This window comes from Mercurialis annua, linkage group LG8 (assembly GCF_937616625.2).
Source record: "Mercurialis annua linkage group LG8, ddMerAnnu1.2, whole genome shotgun sequence".
Lineage (NCBI taxonomy): Eukaryota > Viridiplantae > Streptophyta > Magnoliopsida > Malpighiales > Euphorbiaceae > Mercurialis > Mercurialis annua.
Genome location: NC_065577.1, coordinates 39,735,628 through 39,741,910, shown reverse-complemented (window position 1 = coordinate 39,741,910; position 6,283 = coordinate 39,735,628). Strand labels below are relative to the sequence as shown.

The following is a 6,283-nucleotide window of genomic DNA, read 5'->3' as shown; positions in this document are numbered from 1 at the left end:
TCATAAATATATTATATTATATTTAATGAAAATGTTTTAATTTTTTATATAAATAATAATATTTAATTATATTTTTTTTATATAAAAATTGATAATAGTTAATCTAAAAATTAATTAATTATAGCTATTAATATGAATAGTTTATTTAATTTAATCTACAAACAATTGTAGATTTACAAATAATTTCATCGAAATATATTTAATATGCATAATTTTATCTGAATAATTATTTAACATCAATATATGCATCAACGATTAAAAAAGGCTTTAAAATAGAGCTTTTCGGCAGTTATCGAAGGTTTAAAAAACTTAATAATTTTTGTAAAAAAAATTATCAAACACTTAAATTGAGTTTTTTTAGAAACAATAACTAAAATCTCTATTAAAAATAGAATCAAATGTATATTTAACTTTCCGTATATGAAAATTTTATATTTATATTATCTGATTCTATTTTATGATTTTATTAAAAAATACATAATTTTAAATCAACAATAATAATATTATATGTCAAATCATTTCATTTATACTCAAACAAATTGATCTTTTCAGAAAAAACAATCACACTAATTCATAAAAAATTATTTTTATTTCTCTAAATAAATAATTTTATTGTATTAAAATACGTGGTGCATAAAAGTGCATAGATTGTATCGCAAAGTAGTGGACGGAATCGCCTAACTGTGTTATCCCGTAAAACAAGTGTCTATTTTTTAATGTTGTCTGGCACGACTTGTTTTACCCGTTCCGTTAATTGACACGTGTCAACCACACGACTTACCTCGTTGTTATTTTTTCATACGTGTCAGTTACCGTTCCGGTCAAAAATGGAATTTTTTTTGGCTGCTGTGGTATTTCAAGGTTTTGTCACGGTTTTGGTTGTTGAATGGTTTTTGATTAGTAATTTTTACACGTTTTTATAGCAAAGTCTAACCTCTAATTGTGTACCATTTTAGAAGAATTAAGTGATTACGTATAGTTTTAAAAGTTAATTGATGGTGTATAAACATTGGAAGAATTTTATAAAGCATACATGTGAAGACCATTAATTTTGAAAGTTATTGAATTTTTAACTTTTTTTCATTTTAAGTATATTTTCCGATTAAAAATGACAGTCGAATTTTACTAATTTTATTTGAAACATTGAAATAAATATATAATTTTATTTTAAAAGTAGTTTTTAAACCAAAATATACATAAACGGTAAGTTTTTAGATAAAAAATAATAAATTTCGGTTGCCAGTTATGCATTATTGGTAAGAAAATATCCAAAATAAAAAAATAAAAATTCTGTGATAAAAGATTAAAATGAAAAAGAGTTGAGTAACTTTTGATATATATTTTAAATAAATATTGAGATATTTGATCGTTTAGTAATTTTTCCATATTCAATTTATTTAGTATGGCGGTAATATACAAAATATAATTTTTATGGCCGTTTCTATAGTTACTTTGTGTTTATTTATTTTATCTGATTCACTATTGGATGAATGTCATTATTATTCGTTTAATTGTGATAAGTGGATAAAATAATATTAATTAAAAAAAACAAAATAACTATAGACCTATTTTAATGGCAAATTATTTGTTTTATTATTTTTTGCTTCGATTTGGCTTTTTCAATTTTGGCATAGGCACGATGGTTCCTTGGCGGTGGAAGCACTAGAACTACAACAGCAATGGAGGAATTGTTGATTTCAGGCATCGTCGTCAAGAATGCTGGAGTAGTTTTAGTTGATATCTTTGATCTAATTTTTCGATTTTCGAAATTTAGATTTTAATTGGGTGGCCCATTCGGTGGCTAAAAAGCCCTTGTGGATGACTGCTTTGCAGTTCTCATCATTTTATCTTGGAATAGCTTACTCATTAATGTTGAGGAGTTATTTCCTATTTGTATATATATATTTCTTCATTTAATGAAGTTCAATCTTTGACAAATTTTTTTTTTATATTATTACACTTTTTAAAATTGATTTTTTTGTTTTAACTTTGTAGATTTTAGGTTCTCCATCAATAATAATATTAATTTTGTCAAGTCGGATAAAAAATTTATTAAAATTTACTCTCAACAAAAATAAAAGTAATTTAAAATTAATTCCAGTCATACGAATAACACACGAAATACATTTTCTCTACTTCTGTAATAGAGGAATTTAACGTATATAAAATTAAAAATATAAAACCTCAATCTTAATAGAAAAAGAATGAGAGGGGTTGAATTGAAAAAGTGAAATAATTGAGGGATGCAAACATTAAATATGTATTTGTCAAGAAAAAGTGAAAAGGAACATCCAAAGATAAGGGAATCTTGAAGAAGAGATATACCCTCTCTCTTTCTCTCTCTACAAAAAGACATCAAAGTTCTTCTGTTTTGTAATATTATGGGACCATATGGTCATCATCTAATAATTACATAACTAAATTCATGAAAAATAAATAATAATTTTTTATTAGAAAAGGATGAAAAATAAATACTTGTAATAGATTAAGTTATCAATAATGTTTCAAACACCTAATCTGGTTGAACATGTATGCAGGGGTGAGCACTCGGTACGGTTTTCGAATCGACAATCACTTAACCGAATTAACCGTTCGGCCGAATAGTTTGAATTGAATCTATCGATTAAATTTTTTAAATTGAAAACTGAACCGATCGAATAAGATAAAAAAAATTAAAACCAAACCAACCGAATAGATCGGTTGATTCGGCCGGTTAAAACGGACAAAATATGAGGAAAATTTTTGAACATTCAAAAAAAATCGGAAATTCTATTAGTTTGGTCGGTTTAGTTAATTTGGATAATTTAAAATTGAACGAACTGATAAACGAATAATCAAAAAAAGATATTTAAAAAACAAATTAACCGAATTAACCGTTTTAGCAAAATCGAACCGGACCAAAGTTCATCGGTTCATTCGGTTAATTCGATCGGGCGATTTTTTTGCTCATCCCTATATGTATGACCTCTTATTTATAATTTAATTATCAACTCAACCAATTAATTAAATAAAAGATAATTACAAGTATATACATTAATAAATTAAAAATAAAATTTAGTTTTTCATGAAGTTAATTAGTAAATCCAATAAGCTTATTAACTATTTTTTCATTGTAATTAGTTGAATAATTAACTTTTCAAGAAATATATATGGGGGTGTAGCTCATATGGTAGAGCGCTCGCTTCGCATGCGAGAGGCACGGGGTTCGATTCCCTGCACCTCCATATTTATTTCCTCTTTTTTTCACGCCCTTATATTAGTAGCCACGCAACTAGGTTGAACAAGACAAATTTTTTTCAAACAAATATAAATTTTAAAAAATATATAAATTTAAATTAAAGAAGTTGAACTGAGATTTTAAATTTTAATATTAATCAAATTAAAGTGACTTTTAATTCATAATCAAACCGGTTAAATCAATTAGGATGGTTTGATTTTAAAAACATAGGCTCACATGATAGATTAAAGGATAAGGTGAGAAAGCATGTGATTATATTTTGAAAGTACATGTGATGTCTTGTGGGTTCAACATGTCTAGCCTAGCTTTCTTCATGCAGCTGCTGCTTCTCTCTCTTCAATACAGATAGAGAGAGAAAGTGTATTAAATATTAATAATCAAACTATTTTAAATATACAAATATCAATAATCATACTATTTTAAATATAAATTATATGATATAACGCACGTAAATATATTAAATTAATATGTTTAAATAATTTTTAAATCTATTTAATTATCTAAACAAAAATATTTTATGTGATGTACAAAATTTAAAGATATTACAAATTTAACAAATTTTAAAATTACAATATAATTATTAAAATAAATTATGTGTTTGAAAGAATTAGATGTATTAATTTCGTATATTAATTTTGTTTAATTTGTCACAATTACAATTACTATATATTAATTTTGTTTAATTTTATATTACTCGTATCATAATTGTATCGTTTCTAAAGATGAAACATCTATGATCTATGGCTAATATCTATTAAATTTTTCAAAAGATTGAAGACAAATAGTATGATTTTTTAAATATGTCTGAAACTTTACAGCTTAGTATTTTACTATAATCTAAGTACAACTGTCAATTATCAGATTCAGATAGTTCAGCTTATGATAATCTCGATTACAACAACATCCAATGATGTTTGTCCTGCTTAAATTAAAATTGTTTAGCTTTATTTTTCATTTAACTATATAGTATTGGATCATCATATTATTGTAGATTTTTATCACATAAATGTTAATTAATGTTTTAAACTGTTAAATGGGAATTGAGGGAGTCACCAAAATGCATTTTGGTGACTACTTTACACACTCTTTCATCAAAAATGGTGAAGGAATTTTTTCTTCACCATTTCACTTTTTGAATATAATAATATGGTTAATGTACACTTTGATACATATAATTTGTAATTTTATTTAATTAATTAGTTACTTATTAAATAATTTAACGAGATAATGATATAAAAATAATATATAATAATTTTATGAAACAATATCATAAAAATCTTACATTAATAATTTTATGAGATAATTAAAAAAATATATTATATAATTAATTTTACGAGACAATAATATAAAAACATTACATAGATAATTTACGATATAATAATACTATATGTAGAATTCGGACGAATATGAGCATAAATAAGTTTGTGGGTGTAATTGGTAAAAAGTGTATAAAATATTAAGAATTAAAAATGATTATAATATTAAAAAATAAAAAAGTATATTTTTTGGTGAAGAATTTGGTGATGACCATTGGATTGAATTTGGTGAAAATTCACCAAATTGAAAAATGGTGAGGGAAAAATATTGACTCCCCTTGGAGATGCCCTTAGATTACTTCTGAGATTACTGTACTTTTTTTTAAATTCATCTTAAGTTAAGTCTATCAGTAACCAATTAAAAAAATTAAAAACAATTAATAAATAAAAATAAACGACGAGCTTAGACTAAAATAAAAAAGATTTATCATATTTGATGGCTAAGAAACGACGAGACGAGATTATTAAAATAAAAAAAAAGTTATCGTATTTAATGGCTAAGAAACGACCTTTACAAATTTGACATGAAAGATATAATTTAAATTTAGTGTATTTTTTTCAAAACAAAAGACATTAGTATTTTTAAAAATTTCAGAAGTTGTATTTAAAGTATTTATCTCAAATTAGATTAAACTGTCGGCGGACAGTGACAAAACTCCGTTACAATAAAGATGACTTAATGATAATTTGCTTTCTCAACTTGCAAGTGATGATCAATTAGTATAAATTTTAATTTTAAGGTCAATTTGATTTTAAATTTGTTTTTTTTATATTCGACACATGATTCGACACGTGTTGCTCACACCCGATAATAATCATTATACATAAATAATAAATTGATAAAAAAAATTAAATTTATGACTAAATGTACTATAAAATTATATTATGTGCTAATTGACATCATTTTCACGTTGAGTGTGACAAATTATCACCTAATTAGTGGATGGTTATTTTCTAATTAATATAATATTTTAAATTAATATTAATGATAAATTTAATTCCATTATGATAATGCATTATCTATTTATGATTAATATAAAATATTTGTGACTTTGCAGCTTATAGAAGGTAAGATTGAAGAGGTTGGCTAGTTGTTGATGTAAAGTCAAAATGAGTTTTGCATTTCTTTACGCTTACGTAGAGAACAATGTTTTAAGTTTTCAATTTGCAAAAAACCATCATGAATCTGGTTAATTACATTTTGTACCCTATATTATTTACTAATTTACATATAGTCCCTGTAAAGAGTAACTTAACGAATGTTATGCATTATTATTCAGTTCAGGAAAAAAAAATTATTATCCAATGATCAAATAACAAATAAATTGTAAAATTTAGACCTCACTTAGTTCAAAAGAGTATAGTTCATGGGATGTATACTTTTCAAAAAGTTAATTACTATAGAAATTAGTGTGGAGGAAATTAATATTTTTGTTGTTTGGTTCAATTAATAACTTTCCGGAAAATTGCGTTCTGTTTTTAATTAATTAAAATGTAAAGACTATATTATTTTTAATAATTAAATTAACTAATTAAATATAGAGTTATAATCGTATTTTAATTAACTTAACTAGGGAAGTAGAATGTACCTATGTTTTGCTAGAGAAGTTATTTCTCTAATTAAAGAGAAGTCAACCCTTCAACTTCCCGGGAAATAGATTGACAAATATGAACCAAGTAAAAAAAATATGCTATTTTCCGAGAAGTTGAATTTTTTTAATGAACTTAC

The 6,283-nt window shown here is 24.3% G+C and overlaps 1 non-coding gene across 1 annotated transcript; it reads left to right on the top strand.

Annotated features, from left to right (window-relative positions):
- Window positions 1-3,151: 3,151 nt before the first annotated feature.
- On the top strand, window positions 3,152-3,224 carry TRNAA-CGC (transfer RNA alanine (anticodon CGC)). Its single transcript has one exon. It is a non-coding gene; the product is annotated as a tRNA-Ala (tRNA).
- The last annotated feature ends 3,059 nt before the right edge of the window (window positions 3,225-6,283 follow it).